The following is a 16,731-nucleotide window of genomic DNA, read 5'->3' on the forward strand; positions in this document are numbered from 1 at the left end:
AATGTGATGCAGGTATGAGCTACAACTGATTGCAAAGTTACACTCACAAAGGTTCAAAACAGAGCTGTTTTCTTATCTCTTACTTAGAGAAACTTTGCAAAACAAAGGAGGATGTGATGACAAGATCTCAGGTATGATCCATATTTAAAACACTTGAACTGCAAAAATGTTACATGGTTTTTCCTCTTCCTTTGCATGTCATGAACATACACCCCTCAAATCACAGAATCATGGAACGGTTTGGGTTGAAAGGGCCTCAAAACCCATCCAGTGCAACCTCCTGCCTTGGCAGGGACCCCTGCCACTGTCCCAGGCTGCTCCAAGCCCCATCCAGCCTGGCCTTGGGCACTGCCAGGGATCCAGGGGCAGGCACAGCTGCTCTGGGCACCCTGTGCCAGGGCCTGCCCACCCTACCAGGGAAAGTTTGTTGTCACATTCCACCATGATCCAGTTGGATGGCTACACTAATGAATCTGTTTGTGTTTTGCTCTAGAGATCCCATCAGGAATCTCAGTGTGTGTCAGGACACAGGGAATACGATGGTAATTTAACCCAAAGACATAACAAAGGAATGATTGAAAGGTATAAATCATAATTAAAGCTTCACAACAGAAACAAACATAATTTGTGTTTAATTGCAACAAAAGGGATCTACTTAGTGAATGGAATTTTAATAACTCTAAGGAGAACACAAAAGAAAAGCAGACGAGCAATGTTCAGGAAGTCATATTTTGCCATCTTACCCTCATATTGCCAGTCTGGAGTCAAAAGTTTAGAGTCATCAATGGAAGCAGAGCAGAATAACGAAAGAAAATAAGTAAGAGTTTGTTGGTTTACTTAAAAGAGAGGTTCAAAGATATCAAGCAGTACATGCAGAGCTAGCAAATGCATAAGTGTAGCTTTAAAATACATAAAAGCATGATCACCACATATGATGACTGTTTTAGGACCAATCAGGTTTTCTACACCAAACAGCAGAAAACCACTATCCCCTTGAAAGCACATGGAAATAAAAGTTCATTAGGAAGAGCTTTTAATTTTCCAAGAGCCTCACTGACTCAGTGAGAAAAGAGACAACCATTCTCCTTCCCAATTCACCACTCAGGACTATGTGAGGTTGCTCATGATCTTATAGACTTGGAGGCTCCTCTGATGCACAGCTTAACCAAACTCCATTTTGGTGAAATTATACCTTCTAATCTAGCTCAGCCTTTCCTGGGCACCCAGAGGCTCCCGGCCCTTGCTCAGCTCCAGCAGCTCCTGGCCCTGCTGTGCTCAGCACCCAGAGCTGGACACAGCACTGCAGAGGTGCCTCCAGGGCTGCCCACAGGGCCACCATCCTTTCCCCCATACAGATATTGAGGATTACAGGGAACTGCTGTGGGTGCCCCTCAGAGATCCACCACCAGACTGGGTTTGTTGTGACAGAATCCTTCAGGTCGGAAAGGACCTCCAAGACCTCCAAACCCAACCTGTGACCAAATACCTCCATGCCCACTTCACCATTTCAAAGTGCCTTAGGCAGTCTAAATAAAATTATTAATGCATGAACTCTCCCTCCCTATTCCTTTCATTCTTATATAGTCTACTTTGATACATAACAATTGAAAATTTTCAGTTTGTTTGATTTTTAAGAATTAAATTAACTATTATTTTAAAGCTTTTTTGTTTTGCAGGATTTAACAGAGCAAATAAATCACCAGGAAAACCACATCTTTCATACCACTGTACTTTCCTACGAGCACACTGTGTGGGCAGATAAGAAATGTTTGCATTATCTATATGAAATATGGCCTTTTATTTTTTTTTTCCCTGCTCTCATTTTTTCACTAGATACAATAAACCTTCCAGGGTCATAACAAAATCAACTTTAACTTTTTTCTAGAGATGTATGTTTTCATTTTGTCGAGGTTTAGGATTTGGGGAACTGAAGGACCCTTCAGCAAACTCTTAATTAGGGCAAAGAAGCTCAACAATAGAAACTTCTACAGCAACTTTGTTTTCAGGAATAGCCCTGATATACCCCGCACAACAGTGACTAGAAAAATAAAAGTAAAAACCAAACTAAATAACCAAATAAAAATCCAAAGCAGAGACAATTTTTAAGTCTAAAAATTGCATAAATCTTAATAAAAGAATAATCAACATTTTTTAAAAAAACTCCATGAGATTTTCCCCCATCTTCTCTGTTTCCATGGTATTTTCTCCCTGCTGGGTGTACCAGTGAAAGTTTCAGCCAAATCAGGCCAACTTCTAGTTTATATTCAATTAAAAAAATATCAAAATTACAAGCCAAATCACATGTTCACATTAACAACTCTTCCCAAAGCTGCTTTTCCGTCAAACACACCTGAATTTCCAGAATGATAAACAAAACATTGTATAGTGCATTTAAAAGGAATATTCAGCATTCCAGTGTGGATCTTGGGAGTCTCAGAGAAAAGGCAGGACTGGCCACTGAAATACAGCAATTTTCAGAGGATTTATTGCAGCTGTGAGCAGGTGAAGCAAGAAAATTTATCATGAGATAAATTTCAGTGAAGAGATTAGAGGAAGAGCCTGAACTATAGGAGGGGGGGGGGAGTGGGAAACTTCTGGATTACCCCATAGCACCAGTAAGAGATTTGTGAAGAAAATAAGTTTTATTGCATGGATAAAAGTTTACAAATTATTTCAAATAATTTCACCATGCCAGCACTACCCAAACCTCCTTTTTCAGTTGTTGCCACCTGACCCTTCCCTTCTGCAGGAACAAACCTAACAAAGCCACAGACTCAGTTCCACATCCATCACCACGCCCTGAACAGATCAATCTAAAACTGCAGTCTGACACAAATTTCCAATTGAGAGACAATAGTTTTAATTTAAAACTTTGAAGACAAGTAGTATGTTGTAAATATACAGGAATCCCTTTTTTTTCCCGCTCACAAAATATAACCAATAAGCAGCAGTATGGGTTTAAAAAACCCTAAGCTCAAGCACGGTGCTCTACAACCAGGCACCAGCCAGAGGCAGTGAGAATTCCTGAGGACAAGCAAAAACAACTTTGGACTGAGCCAGGTGCAGAGAAAAATTATTGCCATCATCAGGAGGATGGAGAGTCTGTCTTAAAAAGAAGACAGAAGTTGGAATTTCTTTAATCAAGGAAAGTAGAAGCTCTCTGGAAATACACTTGGGTAAATTAGCAAGGAGGAAAGAATAAGTTCCTTAAGATAAAGAGCAACACCAATGAGCAGTGTCCCTTAGGAAATTGTCCTCAGTGCTGTTACATGAAAGAGGCTCTGTTTTTAGGAGAATCCCAGAATGTTTGGGCTGGAAGGGACCTTAAAGCCCATCCAGTGCCTCCTCTGCCATGGGCAGGGACACCTTCCACTGTCCCAGGCTGCTCAAAGCCCCAATAACCAGCCTGGCCTTGGGCACTGCCAGGGATCCAGGGGCAGCCACAGCTGCTCTGGGCACCCTGTGCCAGGGCCTGCCCACCCTGCCAGGGAACAATTCCTAATTTCCAATATCCCATCCATCCCTGCCCTCTGGCACTGGGAAGCCATTCCCTATGTCCTGTCCCTCCATCCCTTGTCCCCAGTCCCTCTCCAGCTCTCCTGGAGCCCCTTTAGGCACTGGCAGAGGCTCTGAGCTCTCCCTGGAGCCTTCTGCTCTCCAGGTGAGCACCCCCAGCTCTCCCAAGCAGAGGGGCTCCAGCCCTGGAGCAGCTCCATGGCCTCCTCAGGACTCGCTCCACTTCTCTCAATTTTTTCCTCCAGTATTTTGTTTAAATGATCCTCAAGAGAAATCATTTCAGATAATAACTAAGACTGCTTTATTCAGCCCAAAAAAAGCACAGAATAACTGCAGCCTCAAAGGTGACTTAGGAAGGAAATATTTCCACAAGACTTTAAACCCAAAGAGCAGAAAGGTGCTCCGTGTCAGTGTATGGACCTTGGTAGAACTCTTTTAGCCATTATTTTACCTCTTCCAATTTTACATTGCAGTTTATTACCAGAATGTATTACCAGAACATGCCTCTGTTCCAATTTTCTGAACAAAAAAACAAGTTGTCCTTGAAATTTCTGGGCATAATGGAGTAGTTTTTGAAGTCAAATCATGATAAATCCAACACACTTTAAAAACGAAAAGCATTCCATAAATGAGCTTCCCTCCCTACAGTTTTCATGATGCATTTTATGTTTAGGCAGCAATGCTGGTAAATGGAATCCTGAGGCAGCAGTGACCCTGCCCCAAACTCCTTACAGGAAAGGCAAATAGAACTTACTAAATAAAACAAGAAGCTCTGAAGGCTTTCCTAAGACCTTGCAGCAAATAATTTCTGTTCCTGTTGTTAACTTCACTTTTTTTCCTAACAGTGCTTCTGCCTTTACCCTTCTTTAATCAAGAGAAGGGGATAAACAAAGGGCCTCTCTCCTTGGGAGCAAAGTGAGAACCTCTTTAGCAAACTCTCCATGTAACGGTGTCAAGGCTCAGCTCTATTTGGTTTCTGCTGGCTAATTTTCATTATTTTAATTTCTAATTATTTTTAATGAGATGGCTCAGAGGAAACGCTCAATCACTGTCCTAGGTGAGACACTCAGCAAGGTCAAACAGCCTGAGCACAGACAAACACAACAACTTGAATAATCAGGTATTTTCCCAGCAGAGACCTGCTGGATCATCTTCCTTCCACCTTTGAAACCCCTTCAAATCCCCTTGCCATCCAGCATTCCTATTCCTTGGAGAACTTCTCTCTGTTTTACAGCTAAAAACATCTATAGAAATTAAAACAATGGATAATGAACCAGCTAATGACAAACTCCCTGTGTGTGGAACCAACAGGCAACATCCAGAGGTCTGCAGACACCTGACAGGAGAGTCTCCAGTGGGAGGTGTAAAAAACTGGATGGTCTTGGAGGTCCCTTCCAACCCAGACCACCCTGTGAGTCCGTGGTCACACAAGCTGGGGTTTGCCTGACAGCCAAATGTCCCCTCCAAACACCCCTGCCCCACAAACTATGGGGGTTTGCAGCAGCTCCCTTTCTCCTCTGGAGCTCTTCTCTTCATTCCCACCATCCCAAAGACCATCTGCATCCTCACAGCCCCTCTGCCAGGGGACTGCCACCTCCAAAGGCACCAGTTCCTCCAGAAAGGGCTTTCACTGGGTTTTCCACACTGGTCTCCTGCTCCCAGTCACTCAGAGACTGCTCCCTGCTCCCAGGGACTCTCAGACTCACAGGATGGTTTGGGCTGCAAAGAACCTTTGGGATCCTCAGTTTCCAACCCCTGCCATGGGCAGGGACACCCTCCTCTATGAACAACAGGTTAAGGAGTAGCTGGAGACACCTGAACTCCTACACCACTCTCTGTGCGTGGAAGTTACCAGGCTGCAGCAGCTTTTGCAAATCTCTCCTCAGAAACTTTTGTGAGAAGCCCACACTCACATTTCTGAGAGGCCCCATGCTCACCCTCACAGGGACAGCTGAACCTCACACACGCTGAGACTGACAATGCAAGCATCAAGGTAAAGGAGTCACAGCCATCCAAATTGCATTTATACTCCCCCTACCAAACACAGTCACTTGGAAACCCCAAATAACCACTCATACTTCCTATACCTCTAAATTCCAGCTCAATGAAACATTTGAATGACGTGGGAGCAGTGTCAGGAGAGGGCTGTTCTGGTCTTCGTGTCACATGGCTTCAAAGTTTATTAAGAAAAATAGCTTGGCCCTAAAGCCCTAAAAATTTAAGTGACTTCAAGCACAAAAAGTCTCCCACAAGACTCGAGAGGGGATTTGTATTTGCGTTAACAGAGCACAGCTGTGAGAAAAAAAATTCCCTAACTTAGTCCTACCCCTCCAAAGACAAAAGGAATTTCACCTTGACACAAAAAATAAGTGAGGAGCTCTTCAGGGAGAACAGCACAATCATCATCTGGAAAACAAACAGCCAGCCTAAACCTTCCTGGGGAAAACAGCCAACCTGAACCTTCCTCGGACATGATTCTGGAAGTAACTGCAATCTCCTCCTGAGCACTCCTGAATTAAAACTGGGAAAAAAATCCACTTCCACATGTTAATCACCAACTCCTCTTCCAGCTGCTGCAGAAACACTCAATCATTACTCTGAATTATTTCATTATTTGTCTTATATTCAAGTTTGCTTTTATTTAGTCAGATAAATTGTTGCATTTGTTTTTATTTAAACAGTCACAGGGAGTGCAATGGGCAATTTCAAACCCCTGACTCAGTTCCTAGCAGATATTCAGCCCAATTGAAAAGACTTTCCATTTAATAAAGTTCTACCCACTAACTGTCGAAGGAAATTATTTTATTTGTTGGCAGAAAAAAAGTTCATTTTTTATTTTTAACTGGAATGAAGATCATACTCTAAACCTTGTCAGTAATTGTGGAAGGCTCCTCAGCATCAATCCCTTACTTCCTAGGGCTGCCCCCAAAACAGGAAAGAACAAACTATTAACTCTAAAATTTGTCTTTTTGGTAATTTTTCCAAACTCTGCCTGAATCCATGAGACTGTGCAGCATCCAGAACATCTTGGAGCAAGCTTAATTTGAACAAGTCATGGCTTGTTCACATGGTACCACCCCATCACAGTGCAGGAAGAAGCAGCATACAACCATTCCCTACCGACCTTCTATTCCCTCCATGTCTCCAATAAACCACTTTATCATCCCCAAACACTGCAGCAAACAAGAATTTATGGCGAATTCAGGGCTCTGATCCGCTTCAGTGACTGTGAGCTGTCGATAAGACAAATGGCAAAATGGAAAATTCTTCAAGGAGCCACTAAAGCCACTTTATTTGATATGCGTGTGAAAGAAAACACCTTGGATAGCACAACATCCAACATGGAGAACCTCTGTGGGAAGGAGGCAATGACAACTTTGATGCTAGAAAAAGCCTGACCCAGCAAGCAAGTCCAAATTATTTCCTACAGAGTGGCAGCAGAGTTCAAAAAAATCAGAGGGAACTTTCCTAGGACCTAGAGGGGAACAAAAAGTCTGGACTTGTTATATTGCTTCTTTCCCTCTGTAAAGCATTTTATAAGCATTTTAATTTAGCTCCAGAGAATTAAACAAAGCCAACTCTCAACATTCACCAGTTTTAGTTTCATGGACAGTCTTTTCTTCAACCGCGACCCTTTCCATCTTAGAGAGGGAAAGAAAAGAGCTTGTGAGAGTTTGGAGAGTCAGAGATGAAGAGAGGCTGAGAAAGCTGGGGCTGCTCAGCCTGGAGAAGAGAAGGTTGTGTGGAGACCTCACAGCTCCTTTCAGGACCTGAAGGGACACAGGGAAGCTGGAGAGGGACCCTGCAACAGGAACTGAGTAAAAGGACAAGGGGGATGGGTTCAGACTGACACAAGGGAAATTTAGAAGGATATCAGGAAGGAATTGTTCCCTGGCAGGGTGGGCAGGCCCTGGCACAGGGTGCCCAGAGCAGCTGGGGCTGCCCCTGGATCCCTGGCAGTGCCCAAGGCCAGGCTGGACATTGGGGCTTGAAGGAACCTGGGACAGTGGAAGGTGTCCCTGACATTGCAGGGGCTGGAATTTTGAATCTTTAATGTCCCTTCCAACCCAAACATTCTCCAATTTCAAAGTATTTAAAGGCTTTTCTCCCCATTTCTCTACATGGTTAAGCCCATCAAATACTTAGAGAAGTCTTGGAGACACAAAGTGAGAATCGCTAAGTCCCATCCTCAAACCTGAGTACCCAATAATACTGTGGCCATTTTAAATAAAGAATTAAGTTTTTAATGAGGAAACAGACACTTGATTTCTGACTGACTGCCAGCTGGAAATTCAGAGTTTGTGTGTGCGGCACACATGATCCAGGATGGAACAAGGCCAGAACTAAAGGCCAGTGATTCACTAAAACACTGCCAGCACAACAAGTGCCACGAGGGCAGTTGTGCCCCTGAGGGAGCTGGTGATGGGACAAGTTGCTGATAGAGCACAATTCAAGCAATCTCCATCTTTCACAACCCCAGCCTGGGGTCTTTTATGGATTGAAACCACCAGCAAAGCTCCTGGGAGCTGGCAATGCCTGGGAAAGCGAGAGCAGCTTCTGCAACCTGAAGAGGCCAGGAATGAAATTCTTGCAGGCTGAGTTAAAGCACCTCACATTTCTCTCTGCCTGAACAGGTATTTCTGCTCCCAGCTGCACTTGATTCTCCAAAATGCCCCAGCTGCTCCTGAAGGAAGCAGTGCTTTGTCCTTACCTCCACTTCCATTCAGCAGGGAACACTCAGGGGGAAAAACACAGCCATGAAAGAGTCTCTAAAACTCCATTTACAAACGGAGGGTCCCCTCATAAAGAGCCACATAGAGCCATACATTTAAACGGAGTAACCAAGCAACCCCACCGCAGGGGAAAATGCCCCGCCTTGTTTCCTGTGTGGCCATTCAGCTCCACAGCTGGGCAGTTTCGGAGGAGCTTGGCATAACCTTTTACATTAGCTGGCTTGTGCTGCCATGGCTCTGCATTGAAAATGGCATAAGAAGGGCTTTCACGGGCTGTTTGCAGCTCTTCCTGAGAGAAATCCCTTATTGGAGAGTTTGGGAAGGCAAACCTGAGCTTGATTCAAACACATTTGAGATCCTGCTTAAACCTCCAGAGTTTGTGTGCTTTGATCAGAGTTAAGCTCTGCTCTAAAATTTGGAGCTTAGGCATTCCAAGGCTCTAGGGAGAGGTGAATTTGGGGATGGGTTTGATTTGAACTGGACAAAAAGTGAGGCTGTGGGACAATCTAGCACAAAAAAAAAAAAAAAAAAAAAAGACAAAAAGCAAATAAAGACCATTATGAAAAGCTCCTGTTCCATTTCAGGACATTGCAACCTGATCAGCCAATTTATCTCATGGTTTTATTCTGCCACTTTTTTTTCTTTATTTTATTTACAGATACAGTATCTCTAAAGCGTTTGGGACCTGCAAATTGCCAGTGCTGTGCTTCGCTATTTTATTTTTACAGCTTGAGATGAATGCAGAGCCATCCTTCTTTCATACTTTGTGCTTTTAGATTGAAATAACTCCCCATTTTACAAGCAGTTTTGAAGTTGACAGGAGTCTTTAAAATCATACTTGTGCCTGAAAACACTGTAAAGCACATAAAAACATGATACTATGCCAAGCAGCAGCTAAAATTACCATTACCAAAAGTCATTTTTAAGACCATTAAAAAGCACTGGATAAGTCGAGAGAAGCTGCAATATCTTCAGAAGTGCTTTCAAAAGTTGATTAAACCTGCTTTTAACCATTCCTCTGCCCCCAGCATTCAAACTTCATCTTATTTTCAATATTTGTTGAGATTGCATTTTCCCTATTATGCCTGTAATGCATTTAAGACAGAGTTCTCATAGAGGAGGATGAAAAATTTTGGAACTTCAACTCATTCTTGGTACTATAAGCAACTTTTAAAGTAAATTTTGACTGCTGTAGTACCAGTAATAAAAGCAACTTGGGAAAAGCAGTTGGAGATACTCCTAACATTTCATATTGTTGGAATTTCTTTATAATCAAATAAATTGCCATTTATTAACTGAAACATGACGTTAGCCAATAATATTCATCCTTGCCATGTACCTAAAGGGTAAATTTGTCAGTTTTACATCTTAGGTTAAATATTGAGGTTGACAATCATATTTAATAACCAGGCTTCTCATCTTTCCCTGAAGAATTTCTCCTGTTTCAGTCCAGATTTCTATATGTCTAAAACAGGCACAGAAAAACCTCAGTTTGTGTTCCACAGAACTGATGGCAATGAGTCGAGGTGAGAGAAAGAAGCATTAAAAGTAATTTTTAAACTAATTTTAGGGAAAAAAAAACCTCCATGGAATTTTTATATGTTCACAGGTATATGGTTCTCTGTTAAAACAGATGTCACATTTTAAAATATTTCAATACCACATGAATACCATCAAATGTATTTTTGAGGCTGTGATTTCAGTGGATTCCTTTAAAAAGCAGCACTTTATAAACTGGGGTAGAAAGAACTACACAGACATGAAACCTCCAACTCTGGGGTTTTAAGATTCTAAACCCCTGCCCTCAGCCTAAAAAATTAACAACATCCACATGTTATTAAAAAAAATTAATCAAGTTGTCAGTGTCTGGTAGAACAATTTTGCTCCTCTGCAGTCACCTCTCCAAGGCTATAAATATTCCAATAATTCCAGAACCTTCCCCTTGGTGCCAGTCTCCAGCAGGTAACCCAGGAAAACGGGTGCTAATTAAGCTGCCACTCCTAGGATTGTTTGTGTTCCAGAGAATTAACCACCTATTTGGGGAGATTTACATATTGTGCCTATAAATAGCTGTCTCCTGACATCTCTAATGAAGGCAGTGTTGATCAACATCTTCCTGTAATTTAATCAGGTCCTCGAGCAGCAGTGGCAGAAGGTGAGGATGCGGCTTTGCCATCCCAAGACATCCCCTTGTCCTAAAATATACTCAATTCCCTCAGCTCCTCAAACTCTCCCTTAGACCCTGCTAAAAATACCCAGACAAAGAGATTGCCACAAGTACATCTTATTTAAAACAATGCCATTTTCCCCATCTTTCCCCAAAAATACAACCCTGTTCTGGAGGAACACATCCTACAGTCACGGGACTGTCCTGAATTATCTACCTGAAAGCAAGGAATTCTTCATTCTGTCCCTACAGGAACAACCACTGAGATCTCACCTGGATGTTCAAAGGCTGGACCTTGGTACTGTGGCTTAACTAAGCCATGATTTAATTCCCACTGAATGTTGTCATGAGCTAAAACAGGGTGTTGTGCTCTGGAAAGGCTTATAGATTTTAAGTATCCAAAATTAGTAACCAAAAAAAAGCCTCACAGGGCCAAAATGTTGGTTTTAAGCCCATTTCGAGGCAGACATGCAGTGGCAGAACCCAGGAAATGGTAGGGAATGAACTTCCTACTTACACTGGAGGTTTCATAAAGTTTGCACAGAGGATGCTGGCACAAGGTCAGGGATGGAAAAATTGCCCAGCCAAGGACATGGAAAGTGCTGCCCTCTCAGGGTGTGAGAGGAAAACAGGCTCCAAAGTCACAGAAGGTCCTTTCTCCCCCTCAAAAAAGGTGAAGGCACCTAAGACATTGTACAGCTCCTGAGTCCCAGCCATTTGTGTGCTCCCCATCCATGAAGAATGTGGAATAAGGAGACTTCCCAAGAAGTGTCACCCTTGGAAGTGTCTATTAATGAATTATGGTCCAATGGGTTCAATAATTGAAGCCTGAGCTGCTTTCTGACCATCCTAGAGCCAGCCTGTGTTCAAACAGCCTGAGTTAATTAGGGAAGCAACGTAGACTCCAGTGCTGGAGAGCTACAGAGAGTTATTTGTGGCTCTCCTGGTGAGCTGCGCACTTTGGAGATCTAATTTATTGAGTGAAAACCAAGGTTATCTTAGTTTTGTAGTTAAAATTGTTCCCAGTCCACAATGTGTTACAGGAGATGTGCTTTGGCTCCCTGTCCCACATTTTATCATTCACATATTCAGGTAAATTCACAAAATATCGCCAAATTTGGAAAAAAAAAAAAAAAAAAAAGCCCAACCCAACCCAGACAACAGCAAGAGAAAGGGGGAATGCAAAGTCAGTGCTTCCTTCAAATTTATTGTTAGAAAAACCTTTTGGTGAAAAGCATGAAGCGGGGGACTTAAAACTTTGTTTTTCTTAAGTGCCTATTTCATAAGCATACCGAATCCTGAGATGGATGGACAGATCTCTGGCATCCTCTCTTACTCCTGCCACAATCTCCTTATCCTCATCTTTGGAAAGTTTGGGCCCTATTAATCCAAAACTGTCTGGAAATTGCAAAATGGTGAGAGCCTTTGATTGCCTTTGAACCAATTTAGGATTTATTTTAAAGAATGGAAGGTTTTACAGCTATCTCCTCTGTAAAGCAACTCTGTGAGGGAGGAATTATGGGATGGGACAAAGGACTGTTGGACTCAGCACCTGCCAGTTCATTGTGCTCCCAAGCATCCACCTGGAGAGGATTCCCAAAAAGTGATGTTAAAATCAGACAGGCTGATCATGGAATCCCAGAATGGCTTGGGTTGAAAGGGACCTTAAAGCCCATCCAGGGCAGGGACACCTTCCAATGTCCCAGGCTGCTCCAAGCCCCAAAGTCCAGCCTGGCCTTGGGCACTTCCAGGGATCCAGGGGCAGCCACAGCTGCTCTGGGCACCCTGTGCCAGGGCCTGCCCACCCTGCCAGGGAACAATTCCTAATTCCCAATATCCCATCTGACCCTGCCCTTTGGCAGTGAGAAGCCATTCCCCCTTGTCCTATCACAGCTGCTGCTGTGTGGACTCTCCAGGCTCTAAACACTAAAATACTCCTTCCAAAAACTTGAGTCAGGATGGGGTGTTTTTGTGGCTTATTTTTTCTTTAATAACGTGCTGAAAATAAAATGTAAGCATGGTTCATCTGCTGTCTGAAACCTTTATCGTCAACCAGCTGATAAATTGCAAGGAGAGAGTTACTGGGTTTCTGCTACATTGGAAAAGACATTTCATATCCCTTGCAATATTGACTCCAGAGCCTGGAAATATTTACTTCTCCATTTTTACCTCCTTAGAAAACACTTTCAAAAATAAACACCTTACAGGACAACCTGATTACCATCAAAATCTCTCTGTCTGGCTCCCCTCTCAGGAGAGTTGAAGGCATGGAAAAAATATCATTCCCTAAAAGGCAGCAGTAGAGTCCCCATCCCTGAAGGTGTCCAAGCAAGGGCTGGAGGTGGCACTCAGTGCTCTGGGCTGGGGACAAGGTGGGCATTGGCCACAGCTTGGACTCCCTTCCCTTGTCTTGGAAGGCTTTTCCAACCTCAATGACTCTATGAAATGGTAGGAAAAAAAAACCCAAAAATTTTGCTCCTGGTGCTGGAAAGAAGCTGAACTTGCATTTTGTGTGTGTTTACCTAAGTACATTAATTTCATTTTAATTTACACATGTACATTAGCATAAAATGCAACTCAGCTCCTTGTTGCAAAGACAATAAATTAAAAAAATACTACTAATAATGAATAAAGAGGATATTTGCTGGCAGATATTAAGACTGATCATCTCCCCCTGTAAGGATACAACTCTGCTCAGTGTTTTGGCTCCTATGGAAAATGGGAAGTGCCAAAGGAATCTCAGCTCTGCCTATCAGTGCTCCTTCCAAAGACCTAAGGACACATAAAAGCCTTCTCCAAGCAGCACCTGCCTGGAAAGGACAGGATTAGGAGCTGTCCTTCCTAGGTCAGCCCAGTCCAGGTGCACATCCAGGGAAGTTTTCCATCAGCAAGGATGGGCAGCAAAAATAACGTGTTTGTTTTTAGTTGTAGAAATTATAATTCATAAAAACACACCAGTAATTTGGACCCACAGGCTACACAGAGGCCACCAGCAGGAGGACAAAGCGACGCCTAAAGCTAGACTCAGTTTAATTTCTAATAGCTGGAAATAAAAGGATTCAGGGCAGCTTTCAAATCCTTCCTGTAAGGTTTTCCCCTCAGAGATAGCACAGGAAATAATCCTGCAGATGAGACAGCAATTGCATGGGTATTTCTGTAGGATTTAAAGTCTTCTTAGCATTCAGTAATGCCCAAATTCTTCCCCTCCTAATTCCCTTCAGTTTTTGGAGCCCTGTTTTTTGATTTTATCTCACCTACAGAGACTGATAAAGAGGCAGCACACCTGACATGAAGCTTCTCAGCCTCTGCTCCAGCTCCAGGCTGGCTGAAATGGAGAGCTTGATGAATTTTGTATTAACCAGCTGCACAATAAATCCCAAGCCATTGATTACACGGGAAGAACAAGCAGATAAGGTATTTTCTTTGCAGACCTCCAGTACTTAATTATACAAAGGTACTATCCACAGGGTAGGTGAGAAAACAACTGAGCACAGCTCTGGGAGCTCTTTATTATTTTCTGTGTGTGATTGTTCATGTTCTTTAAGTTTAAAATTAAGTGCTGTTTTTGGTTGGGGGCAAGATTCTGGTTCATGATGGGTTTAGTTCTGGATAAAGAAAAAAACAGTTGTTTATCTGAAGCCATTCAGAGGTTGCCTTCCTCTGGCAGTTTGTCTATAACTATTTTAATTAGCAGACAAGAGTGGGGTCAGTGATTATGTGGAGTGAGTTTGCATACTGAGCAGCTCAATGATATTTAAAATACTCTGTTACAATCAGGCTTCTTGCAAACGCAGAGCCTCTCCTCACCTGTTAATCACCAACTCCTGAGCAGAAAAAAAGCACTTAACTTGGAAAGCAAAGTGCACAGCCCCTGGAGCTGGAAAACGACTGCCTGTGCCACTGTCCCCACCGATTCTCTTACCTAAACAGATCAAGTTGGAGTTATGAGGAGCAGTTGACTGGAGCAGCATTCCAGAGGCAGGAGGCTGTATCATCCTGTTTAGCTCCATTTGATTACAACTTCTTAATTGCTCATGTGCCTGACATCATTAAATGAAAACAGAGGCCCATTCTCTGAGTTACAGTTTCACCCTTTACTGTTTTTTTTTTCTTTTTTCCTTTTGTAAATAATACAAAAAATGCACTTGCACATCATTTGTATTTGATCATCCCATATATCTTATATCTTCTAACATAAGCAACTGAAGGAAATTTTCACAGCCTTGAATTTATTTCCACAGCAGCCATCAATCACTCAGAGATGTTATTTTGCTGGCTTTGTTGATAGAGATTTTGTTTATAGTTCCCCCTTCACAGAAACACCATATTCTATAAGATCTGATTCTTATGATAAACTCACAAAGTACCTTTGTCCTGGTAGGAAATCTATCCCAATTAAATGGGGCAGCAGTGAATCCTGTGGAGCACAGTGCTGCAGAGTGAGGAGAGGCTTTTGTTTGATAGATGGATTAGGAGCATTAACTTGGAGTTTTCTGAATATTTCTATGAACACAACAACAACAACAAAAAAATCCAAAGTATCCTTAAAAAACACCCCAAAGCATTGAAGAACCTGCTTCCTTTGTGCTTCTGTTGTGTAACAACAGAGTAACTGTTCAGAATCATAGAATAATTTCAGTGGAAAGGGACTTTTTTAAAGGCTATTTTTAGTTACACTCCCTGCCATGGGCAGGGACACCTTCCACTGTCCCAGGCTGCTCCAAGCCCCAAAGTCCAGCCTGGCCTTGGGCACTGCCAGGGATCCAGGGGCAGCCACAGCTGCTCTGGGCACCCTGTGCCAGGGCCTGCCCACCCTGCCAGGGAACAATTCCTAATTCCCAATATCCCATCCATCCCTGCCCTCATCCAGCTTAAAGCCATTCCTCCTTGTCCTGTCACTCTGCATCCTCATGAAAAGTCCCTCTCCACAAAATGCTTTTGTTTTATATTTAGCACAAAACCCTTCAAACTGTCAGAAGATCACAAAGAACACTGTCCAGATTTGTGCAATTAGTTTTGCAATAAAAAATAGTAAAGGAAAATTTGGAAGGCTTAAAAAAAAAAATTGAAGAAAGAGCAAAGCTGAAGTTTTTGACTTGTGGATGTGAAACTTCACCTTCTAAACAAAACAGCAGCACAGTGAGCTTTATAATAGTTCAGGTGGCAAGACCCCAACCATTTTATCGAACAAAACGTCTGAGTCAAGAAATTTTGGCAAAGAGTAAAATCTCTTAACAGTAGTAAAATAAAACAATAGAAAAATCCATTGTTTTTTTATGTTAGAAGATGGGAAAATAGAATTCAAACACCAGAAACTTTCATCCAGCACCATTACGTGGAGTAAAAAAAACCTACTCCACTCTGTTTTCTTTGGTTTTATTTTTTCCTCTTGTTTTTTTCAAAATTTCCTATGATTTTGTAGTAATCAATTTTCATGCTGTGTTATTTGGAATTGAATCAAAAGCCTGGCCACTTCTCAAGAAACACAATTAGGCCGCACTGGCCAACTGGTCATAGAGAAAAGCGACACCAGGGAACACCAGAAACCTTGGTTTAAGTTAAGACCAGCTGGGAAATCAAATTAAATGTTGAAATGAGGGAGCCCCAAGATATTTAACACTCTGTGTTTCCCTCTAGGATCAAATAATTCCATTCAAACAGCTCTGCTAAGAAATTATTTGCAAAATTATCCCATGGCAGACTTGCCCAGCAGATCAAATCAAAAGGGACAAATAAATCAAATATTTCATGTTGTATCAATATTGCTGGCAAAATCAACACCTTATAAATCAGAGACTAAAATGAAGATATTCTGGTACAGAACCAAAATATGTCTGACATGGCAGCGGGTGCCCAGGGAGTTTTGGATTCCCCATCCCTGGATGTGTCCAAGGAAGGGCTGGGGACAAGGTGGGGATCAGCCTCAGGTTTAGAGGTCCTTTCCAGCCTAAATAATTCTGGGATTCTATGGTCTCCTGCTCTGAACATTTAAAGATGCCCAAGAGGTTGCAATTCCTTGAATTTAAATCCCAGTAAGATGCTCCTGAAATGAGAAGTGATCATGGAGCACCATTAAATTCACAAAAGGGAGCTGAAACCATATTGAAGGCAAACACAAACTCTCACCACAACCTTCTTCCTGTGCAAATTAGCTTTCCAGGATAATTCACACTAGAACTGAGCCTTCAATTGCAGAGAAATCCCATTTCTCTCTAATTCAACTGAAAACCACATTTTCTCTCCTTTCTTCCTTCCCCATCTCCTTGGCCCTTCCCATTTCAGTCATGTTAAAAAATGTGCAGCAGGATAATTTGG

General features: G+C 42.4%; 1 protein-coding gene across 1 annotated transcript in view; it reads right to left on the reverse strand.

Annotated features, from left to right (window-relative positions):
- The window catches only part of PCDH15 (protocadherin related 15), a 369,222-nt gene that overhangs the window by 236,595 nt on the left and 115,896 nt on the right, over positions 1-16,731 (reverse strand). The window lies entirely within an intron of this gene.

Source organism: Onychostruthus taczanowskii, unplaced genomic scaffold (assembly GCF_017590055.1).
Source record: "Onychostruthus taczanowskii isolate IOZ18803 unplaced genomic scaffold, ASM1759005v1 scaffold22, whole genome shotgun sequence".
Classification (NCBI taxonomy): Eukaryota; Metazoa; Chordata; class Aves; order Passeriformes; family Passeridae; genus Onychostruthus; species Onychostruthus taczanowskii.